The sequence below is a fragment of the Natrix helvetica genome (assembly GCF_964273705.1).
Source record: "Natrix helvetica genome assembly, chromosome: 3".
Lineage (NCBI taxonomy): Eukaryota > Metazoa > Chordata > Lepidosauria > Squamata > Natricidae > Natrix > Natrix helvetica.
Genome location: NC_138549.1, coordinates 127,058,222 through 127,069,407, shown reverse-complemented (window position 1 = coordinate 127,069,407; position 11,186 = coordinate 127,058,222).

Genomic DNA, 11,186 nt, shown 5'->3' with positions numbered 1-11,186 from the left:
GCAAAATAACTATGATGGAGCTAACCGAAGCACTTAAAAAACAAAAGAATGGGAAGGCCCCGGGCCCAGACGGGCTACCAGCGGAATTTTATAAGACCCTGCAGGAATTGTTGTCTCTCCCCTTATTAGAAGTTATGAATGAGGTGATGTCAGAGAGGAGAATACCCAAAACATGGTCAGAAGCACATATTACACTTTTACCAAAGGAGGAGGGCAATTTACTACAAATTAAGAATTACAGACCAATCTCCCTGTTAAATTCAGATTATAAGTTATTTGCTTCAATATTGGCAGAACGACTTAAAAAATAAGTGGTTTCATTCATTCTGATCAAAATGGGTTTCTGCCAAAGAGACAAATTAAAGATAATATGAGGATAATCTTAGACACTTTGGAATATTATGAGGCACATCCTGAAAAACAATTGGCATTAATGTTTTTGGATGCTCAGAAGGCATTTGACAACGTGAATTGGCACTTTATGCTGTTACAACTGGAACAGATGGGCTTTGATGAGAAATTTACTCAAGCCATACAAACTATATATTATAAACAAACAGCTAAGATAACAATAAATGGAGATCTGATAGAGGCTATTGAAATAAAGAAAGGGTTGAGACAAGGCTGCCCATTATCACCATTACTTTTTGTCTTAACGTTAGAAGTTTTAAATAGAAAGGCCAGGGAAGGAAAAGAAATAAAAGGAATGAAAATCAAAAAGGAAGAATACAAGCTACAAGCATTCGCAGATGACTTGGTCTTCATTCTAGAGTATTGGGTCTCAACCTTCCTAATGCTGCAACCCTTTAATACAGTTTCTCATGTTGTGGTGACCCCCAATCATAAAATTATTTTGTTTTCTGTATTTTTTTGAAAATATGTGTTTTCCGATGGTCTTAGCCGACCCCTGTGAAAGGGTCGTTCAACCCCCAAAGGGGTCCCGACCCACAGGTTGAAAACCACTGTTCTAGAGGATCCATTAGAAACAGCACCTAAATTGATAGAAAGAAGTATATGGAAAAGTAGCAAGATTAAAAATAAATAAAGACAAAATGAAGATCTTGACAAAGAATATGTCAGCAAGACAAAAAGAAGAGTTGGCGGAAATCTTGGAGATGCAAGTTACGAACAAGGTTAAATATTTGGGGATATATTTAACAGCAAAATGCAGTGCTCTTAAAGACAATAATTACTATAAACTCAAAAAACAGATCGCGATGGACCTGAAGAAATGGGAAAATTTACAACTTTCGATGATAGGGAGAATATCTACAATTAAAATGAATATTCTACCTAGAATTTTATATCTGTTCCAGATGATTCCAATTAGATTAGGGAAGGAATATTTTGATGATTTAAATAAAATAGTGTTGAAGTACATATGGCGGGGGGGGGGAAGCAAGAATAAAACTAAAATTGTTCCAAGATGTAAGAACAAGAGGAGGATTGGGCCTGCCCAATTGGGAACTATATCACCAGGCAGCAAGTTTGATGTGGGTTAAAGAATGGATAACACTAAGGAATACTAGATTATTGATTCTTGAAGGACATGGTCTATTGTTGGGATGGCATGCCTATTTATGGTACAAGGGAACTAAAACACAGGGGTATTTTAGAAGACATTACCTACGGGAGGCTTTGCTACTAAATTAGGAGAAGATTAAAAGACAATATTATTTTAAAAATCCAGTCTGGCTATCAACTATCGAAGCCTTTTCATATGTAATAATATACAAAAAGGAACAAACAGATATGGTGAAATATTGAATGAAGAGAGTGAACTTAAATCTATGCTAGATCTGGAAAAGGAAGGTATAAAAATGAACTGGTTTTCATATGTGCAAATACAATCTAGATATGACAAGGACTGTAAAGAGGAAGGTTTTTATGATAAAATAACTGAGTTAGATAAAATTTTGATGGGTACTGATGGAAAAGTAATTTTAAAACTTTATGGAGACTCACTAGAGGTTAAGTTAGAAGAAGAACAAGTTAAAGGAACTATGATAGATTGGGGCGGGGGGGATTTGGAGCATGGGATTGAATTAGAGAAGTGGCAGAAATTGTTTGTTTATAAATTTTTGTATATGTTGTATTTGTGCTGATAAAGAAATAAATACAACACAAATATAAAAAGGCAACATTAAAAATATGGTTTTCTGGCTGGATGGTCTCCTGCAGTTAGCCGATAGACAGAAAGGGGGAGTAGTGAGTTCCCTCCCATATTTGGGCATACTAGGGGTTGTAACACAAATACACATATATATGTATTTGTACTGTATATATATTTGTTGTTGTTCTTGCTGTTGGTCCTGTCAACAAATATGATGGATTTTTTACAATTACTGATAAGTTAATTGATTATGTTTCTCATATGTTATCTCTATCTGTGTAAATTTCTCTTTCTTTTCTCCCCACACCTCACCCCATCTTAAATTCTATATGAGTGTAACCACTATATGCATCTGATGAAATGAGCTACATCTTACTCCTTTTAATAAAATGTGTTAGTCGGAAAAGATGCTACCAGATTCCTTCTGTTATTTTGTCATCTACACCATCCTCTAATAATTATTCCTAGACACTTTCCTTCTCCATGGTGTTTTGCTACTGCTGCTGTAAGCTTTTTCACAGAAGAAACTTGCAAAGGCACAGTGTTGTAGTTAGCATAAAAAAACTTAGGTGAGCACCTAATGAGTTAGGGAAGCTTGCTTGAATTAGTTCATACCAGAATAGTTAATCAGAAATTGGGGAGTTGAGAGGGGGAGTGGCCCTCAAGTTACAGGTTTGTGAGAGTATTCCACTTAAAAGTAAATGTGACATAGAAAGGAAAGAATTCTAGTCTGGTGATATTTTAGATACCCAATAGTTACAAGGAGGCCGCTACATATACAAGTATGTGTACAAAGAATCTCTGACCTTACTTTAAAATCTGGAGTCCATATAAATCATGACATGCGACATAATGCAATTGCTTGGCTTCTCTGAGTATTCCAGGCTATTTTTTCTGCCTAGATACTTCCCAGCCCTTGCACTCATGCACTCAACATGATATCTTTACAATATTCTTCCTTGGCCCACAGTGGATAAAGATGATGGTGTTTAGCAGAAGTCATATTTATTGCACTTATTTCTCAGCTTTGCTCTGGGAATTCAAAGCATAGTACAAAGCATCAGACTTCTCTCATTTCATCACAAGAACAACTAATAGGTTGGTTGAAGTTCCTTCCTCTATCACTTCCGAAATAAAAATCCATCAGACCAACTAGGATAGCCTCAACACTGTGGCCCCCTTTGAAACCAATTGAAGTTGCTTATGATAATCTACTGCCTTCGGGGTTGTCTGTAGTTGAAAAGCTGTAATGGCGAAATCTCTTGGTTGCCTTATCAATATAGAAAATTAGAGTCCTGTGCCTAATTAGCCATTTCTGAGAGATCCAGTACAATTTTCTTTAAAAGCAATCTAATAATTGCTTTCTTTTAATGAAGAAATGCTTGATGTCAGCCAAGATATCTCTAATAACAGTCAAGCCAAAAGTTGCAAGAAAACTGGGCAAGAATCCAAAGGATTAGTCATGGAATTTAGCAATGCAAGCATATATACTTGGAAGTGATTCCCATCGAGTTTAACTGGACTATCTCCCAAAATAAACATGTGTAAAATTACAGCCTATGCAGGGCAACAGTAGTTAGGAAAGAGGCCATAATAAAAGCCATTGCTTTATGGCTTAGCACTTGCCCTATGTCTAAATGTAAATCTGGGAAAGATTCTATCTTAAATTCCTGGAAATTAGCTTCCAATCATTACAATGTGGACCAGTAATCTTAGACAACTTACTGTGTTTTAGCATGTATGAGCTAAATAGCCCACAGATCTGACATAGTGTAGTATGTTCTTTTAATATGTATATAGGAAAGAGAATTAAATGTCAGCTATAAGAGATAAGAGAAAACCTATATTTGATTAAATTTCCTCTTCTAATTAGTTGCTAAGTTAAGGTGCTGCTATGTTTTACATCTGGTTGCTGTAGAATCAAGCACAAAGGGCGGAATTCTACAAACAGAAGAAAGAATGTTCTGGCTCAGAAGTAACAGTTGTGGGGATACAGCTATGCAAGTACAGAACTTTCCCCTGCCATCCGGCTACTAATGACCCAAGAGGGGGCTTAACTTACTGAGCACTGGGGTTTAGCAGTGAGCAAAAGAGCAAGCAACTGTATTTCTCATGTCTAGTGCTACAAAGGTTTATGTCACAAACCTTTCCTTCTTCAGGGAAAACCAAACTTCTTAGCAGAAACAAAGGTGAAGGAAAACATTTCTCCAGATGGGTAACACAGAATGTCATCCTATTCTGTGCAAACCAGAAGAACTATTGCTCTCACAGAGACTGGATCTTTTGGAAGATGGGGCGGCTGAGATGAAGGGAGGGATAGAGGGCGTGCAGAGGGGAAACAAAGAACTTGACACCCAACAAATGAAAATAGAGTTTGAGAGAATGTCTTTTTATCTTAGATTCCAGAACGTGATGGAGACAGATGATGAAAACATAAGGGACATCATGACAACCATTTTGGCTGAGTATATTCAGAAGGAAAAACAACAGATGGGGTGGGAAATAGACCTGGCTTATAGAGTGAACTCAGCGTATGCTAGAACACACAATGTCCCCAGGGAGGTACACATAAAATTTCTTAGGAAAAGCACAAGAGATGAAATTCTGAATGCACAAAGGGGGCAAGCCTTGATATACAAAGATAAGGAGATAACCATTCTGAAACAGATCCCCAAGAAAGTAAGGGAGAAAAGAAAATCTTATTCGCAATTGGCGAATAAACTATACCAGAAGGGGGTGTGGTTTCGATGGTTATTGCCTGAAGGTATGCTAATATTCTAGGAGGAGACAAGAGTTAGAATTAATACACCCATAGAGGCGCAGGCCTTTATGGAAAAAAATAAACTACTCCTAGAAAAACCAGAAGACACTTCAGTAGATGTACAAGACACGGGAGGGGCCAGAGCACTGCCAGCTGGGGGAGATGGGGCGACATCAAGAAAGCTCAGATCACACAAATAAGTAAGAAAATCCACGTGATATAAACTGACCGAAATTACCAATTGAATTTACCACACTGACTATATGCTATTATGTAATATTTGAATTTTATGCAAATGTATACTATGAGTTTGGAGGGGGGGGTGCACCTACCGCATTTCACAGCTGCCAAAATTTGTAACCTTTCCCCTACCTTTTCCCTATGTAAAACATTAAAAAACCAATAAAAAACTTTGTTAAAAAAAAAAGAACTATTGCTGAGCAATATCTGCTCCCCTTATAAAGGATTGATGCAAACTCAATGGGCTCAAAGGCAATCTGAACTTGATGGTTTCTAATAAGAAAAGACAATTGCATTCAATCCTAATAGCGAAACATGTTAATTTAAGAGCATTGCAGGTTTCCTTACGTTATTGGAGGTTGCCAAATATAATTGAGAGCAGAGTTTGACTAAGCTTATTTTGTCCCAATCACAGTTCAACATTCAGAAACTCACAAGATTGAATGGAACACAATATTTCACTGTTGCTCCCCAATTCTATGTGAACAGAGAAGAATATAGAAGCAGAGGTGAGGCAGGCCCCCACTCTTCTGGCTTTCTGGTGGAGTATCAAGAACTGGCTGTACCTGGGGCTCCAAGAGAGGCTTGAGGGCACTCCTTGTGTCTTTAGAATCTTTTTTTAAAAAAAAACTTTTTAATTTTATTTTCATTCTGTTTTTAACTCTTTCTTTTTATATGACTGTATGTTTTTATTTGTAAACCGCCCAGATTTACATGAGTGAGATGGGCATTTGATAAATACATTAGAAAACTGTAAGAAAAAATAAAGAGGGAAAAGGTCAGTACATTCTTTAAGAGATTCATGTTGTTTCCAGCAACAGAAGCCCGTGAGTGTTAAAGATTAGTTGCTGAGATACATAAATAGGAAGATGCAAATGGTTTCATCTCCTACTCAAAGGTTTCTTGGGGGCTTCTGTGGACAATCATGGGAAACAGGATGTTGTACTTGGGAGGTTTTTGATCTGAAGCTCTGCTTGTGTTCTTACAAGCTTGAACCCAGAGCTTAATGGTCCTTCCTAGGATAATATTTTGAGTATAATAATTTTTAACAATCCAGAGAATCAAAAATTGGTTTCACTAAAGTCCATTAAAGTCTTGTGAGCATGTGACTTATACATCTATTACTACCTAATTGTGGGCTAGAATGTATACTAGGATCCATTTACACATTGTTCTGAAAAATTCATTTGAACCTAAATGATTATAAATTTTTAACTTGAGAGATGAAAAGAGAAAGAAGTCTGAATTAGTTCTGACAGTTCCCAACACCACCCAGGGATTGTTTAGGGAGAAATAAGGTACCACACCTAGGTACTAGATTACTCTGAAAGCTTCTATTGTCTGCCGGTGACTGTGTAACTGGGCTTGTCACATGTATTGTTAATCATTTATGAAAACACCTGGAAGGGAGGGACTAAGAGCAAATAAGGGGCTTCTACTGAAGAACTGACATTTGTGAACTATTCTGAGAAAGGGGGCAGCCATCCCTAACACTTTGGATTCAAGAAATGATAAAACACTTGGATTTTAAGGCTTTTTAAAAGTTGACATGCTGTATTAGTCTACAATAGTCAAATTCTATTTCATTATTTGTCCCAGTTCAGGTTTTAGAGAGCTACAAGTGGCAAAAGATACTTACTGCAGGCAAGAGGTAGTCATTTAGATTCACACAGCCTCACCGACAAGGTTTTTTGAATCTCTAAATGATTCCCCAGATTCAGTCTTGTATTTAAAAACTATCTAGTACAGGGGTGTCAAACTCGCGGCCTGCGGGCCCATATGCTTCACATGGCCACATTCATTCGTTTTAGCAAGGAGGGGGGGAAGTCGCGATACGTCATGTGATGACATGTCATCACAAGTTTGACACCCCAATCTGGTGTAGAACATAATAACAAGGATAGATGTTTCATACTGGATTTAGTTCACTATAATATAGTATATAATATATCCCCTTTTATATTTTGTAATTTTATAAACTTAAAGTTTTCTGTGTTACAGATACTAAAACTTTGAAGTCATTTTGCTCTAACAATATGACAGGATGAACTATTTTCAGACAACAGTTGCAATTCTTTCGCTTTTCTGATGAAAACTAGTTTTCATTCAAATATGTCTTGAAAAACAAAATCTGCCCTTTATCAGGTCACGTTAACATAGGAAGGTCATTTTTCCCAAGTCAAACTGTCTGGATACTGATTGGCAGCAAATACTCCAGTATTACAGAGCAGAGCTCATCTAAATTGTAAAATGGAGGTTTCTATATAAAAGGCATAATATATTTTGCTCACCCGATCCCTTTTTCAAGATAGCCACCTGAAACACACAAACCACAATGTTAGATTTTTTTAAAATTGAGAAAGGCTTTTGGGTATTGAAAGGGTTTCAGGTTATCTGCCTGGTAAAATTTGTACTATTTTTATCTATTTAGTCTCTTGCCTTTTTCTTGCATTTAATAACTTTTATTGTTGCCTTTTTCTGTAGAATTATTGCAGTGTATTCTATCAATGTTTTTTCATGAAAAAACTATTATCCCAAGCTTATAACTATTGCCAGGTATCAGTACTGTAAGAAAACAACTCATTGCAGAGTATGGAAGACTATCATTGTCTTTGCTTGAAAAGAAGCATGGGGGCTTATATATTGAGTTCCTGGAAGATTATCAACTTTTGCTGCTGATAGTTTTTCCAAAGTAATAACTGAAATACAACGCTGCTACAATGTTTTCAGTATTACACATATTGTATTTTGCTCTTCAGAGGCACAACTGCTAATTGGATAGCAGGGCCTACTGTGATGGGCATTGCTATCTAAACAGCTGCAAAACCAACATAGCCAGATGTTGTATCTCTTTCTTCATTCAAGAGTGCTCAACAGTTGAGCTATATATTCCTTCATCAGTTGCCACTATCTGACACAAACACAACAGTTAGTGCATTCTAGTTTCTGTTTTTTTAAGTAAGCCGCCTTCTCTCTTTCTCAAAGATTCTGTGCCTTTAAATTAATTGTAGCACGAGTTTGTAGGAGTAACTCCCAATGTATAGCAGGAAGATACAGCAAATTGCAACTGTTCAACTATGTGTATAAAAAGACATACAGGGAGGGTTTCCTTTCCTTTCTACAAACTCCAAGGGAGTATTGTTTTCTCAGAACCTAGATAAGGGCTGTTTCCTTACATCAACCAAGTTCAATGTTCCAATTTTAATTTAAAAAAAGCATTTTTAAAGAACTTTCTTTGGAATTTTGAATTGTTTTAATTGTTCTCATTCCTCACATTATGGCAGAATCCTACTGTTGAATTTGAGAGAACTACCTGCACATAAATATCAGTCATCCAACAACTTGTCCAAGATTAAGATGACCTCATCAAAGCCAGGAGGACAACATTATATAAATGACATGTGCTACACATTGATGCAATAGAAATAAAAGCCATCTTGCCTTACTGAGAAAAATGGGGCAGATGGTTGCATGTCCTTTCATTTACCTCACTAACCTTCTCTAAGTGTCTAGCAGCAGTACCCACCTTCAGGGTGTTTCTCAAGGGATCCAAGCAGAAAGTCTAAGAAGGTATATTTAACTCACCCATGACAACTGGCACAATTTGATAGATGATTTGTGGGAAAGACTTTGGGCTCTAGTAAGCCCAGAATCCCAAGCTGTTTTGAAAATTCAGTTTAAAAAGAATGCATCAGATAGTCAATGCTATTGATTAATCAGTTCCATTTTAGGCAACTAAAAGGGAGCTAAGACAGTTCTCTTCAAAAAAATGAAGAGGTTTTGTGAGCAAGATAAAACATGATTACTTATTTAGAGAGGTTGAAAATAGCCAGAATGGATGCAATAGTAGCCATTTAAGTCATAGGCCAGCAACCTTTCCAGGTTAAAGAACCAAACATCAGACATGCAATTTTAATTAAGTTTCCAAAAGCTTGGAAACAGTAGGATTTCTCTTGTTTTGATCTTTGTGTCTAATGGTCTCAGAAACTATTGTAAGATTTTGATTATTCCATGGTGTTGCTTTTTATCTCTTTCTAGTATGCCTATAATAATCAGACAAATATCTTGCTCAAAATCGTGAAATCCAATTCTTTGGGGCAACCATCACAACAAGCAACACGACTGGATCTTTGCTTAAAAAGCAATAGCCATCGTACAAGGAATACTATGGCATCACAGAAACAGTTCAACCAGAAAATCCAGAATCAAAAATGAGGCAATGTCCTATTTAAAAAAAGAAGAAATCTAATATCAACAACTCATACTTATGTAAAACTTTAACACATTCAAGTTAGTAGTTCATATGTCACATTGTTTGACTGGCATTTGTTCCCAGCTTGGTACCTAATAAATAGGGACTAGGCTGAGGAGAGGTTAAATTACATGACAGTTGATCTATGTGAAATGGCAGTAGTAACAGTAAAATCTCAGTCACATTGCACTTGACTTCTGGTAACTTCCTGTTCATGTAATGTTCTTGACAACTATATGAGAGTAGTTTGTCACTGCATTTGTCTAGAATGTTTCCTTGACTTCGGAGCTTAGACTGCAGCCCCAGGTCCCTGATCATCTCCCATATAAGTAATAACCAGATTCAATCCTGTTTATCTTTTTCAAGATCAGTCAGCATTGACTAAATGCTGCCAGCTCCTGCACAAGTCAAATATTAAGCATACTCTGAAAGTGGAAAAGTCGTTGATTGAGGAAATCTACTGTTTAGTTATTGTAAAATAATTCTCTCTGCCCATTAATAAAAGGGAAACTTCAATAAAAGAGGCTGAATGTGTGGGGGTAGTAAATGGTCCCAGATATACAACACATATAACATTATTTAAATATGAGCCAGCAGTGTGCAGCAGCTGCCAAAAAAGCCAACACAGTTCTAGGCTGCATAAACAGAGGGATAGGGAGATAGAATCAAGATCACGTGAAGTGTTAATACCACTTTATAATGCCTTGGTAAGGCCACACTTGGAATACTGCATTCAGTTTTTGTCGCCAATGTAGAAAAGATGTGGAGACTCTAGAAAGAGTGCAGAAAAGAGCAACAAAGATGATTAGGGGACTGGAGACTAAAACATATGAAGAATGGTTGCAGGAACTGGGTATGTCTAGTTTAAGAGAAAGAAGGAGTAGGGGAGACATGATAGCAGTGTTCCAGTATCTCAGGGGTTGCCACAAAAAAGAGGGAATCAAACTATTCTCCAAGGCACCTGAGGGTAGAACAAGAAGCAATGGGTGGAAACTAATCAAGGAGAGAAGCAGTGGAACAGCTTGCCTCCAGAAGTTGTGAATGCCCCAACACTGGAAGTCTTTAAGAAGATGTTGGATAGCCATCTGTCTGAAACAGTATAGGGTTTCCTGCCTAGGCATGGGGTTGGACTAGAAGACCTCCAAGGTCCCTTCCAACTCTGCTATTGTATTGTATTGTATTGTATTGTATTGAATTGTATTGTATTTCTGTGTGAGGTGCATTGGTTAACATTGTATTTCTAGGTGCAACTCAAGGTGCTGGTGGTCACCTTTAAAGCACTACATGGCTTGGGACCAGGTTACCTGAGGGACTGCCTTTTTCCAAGAGTCTCTACCTGTTCAATCTAATCTAGCAGAATGGGCATGCTGCAGATCCTGTCAGCCAAAGAATGTCAGCCAGCAGCGACTAGAGGATGGTCCTTTTCTGCAGTGGCCCCTGCTCTATGGAACATCCTCCCTTCACAGATTACAATGGCTACAACCTTATTATCCTTTCATAAGGCCCTAAAATCTGGCTATGTTCTTGAACTTAGGGTGTTGAATGTGTTAAGGGCCCTGTTTCCTGGCTGTATTGCTAATTGGCCAAGTATCTTGACTGCTAAATGTATTTATTTTTGAAGTTTTTATTGTTTTGTTATAAAATGTTTTAATGTTTTAATTGTAACATTTTTAATTTTATGGTGCCCAGAGTCATTGAATTAGATGGGAAGCTATAGACATTGAATAAATAAATAAATAAAAGGATATCTATTACATGAATTGTTATTGATGACTCAATTCACATATCAGTCTAAACCATGATTTAATTGCTAAACAAAT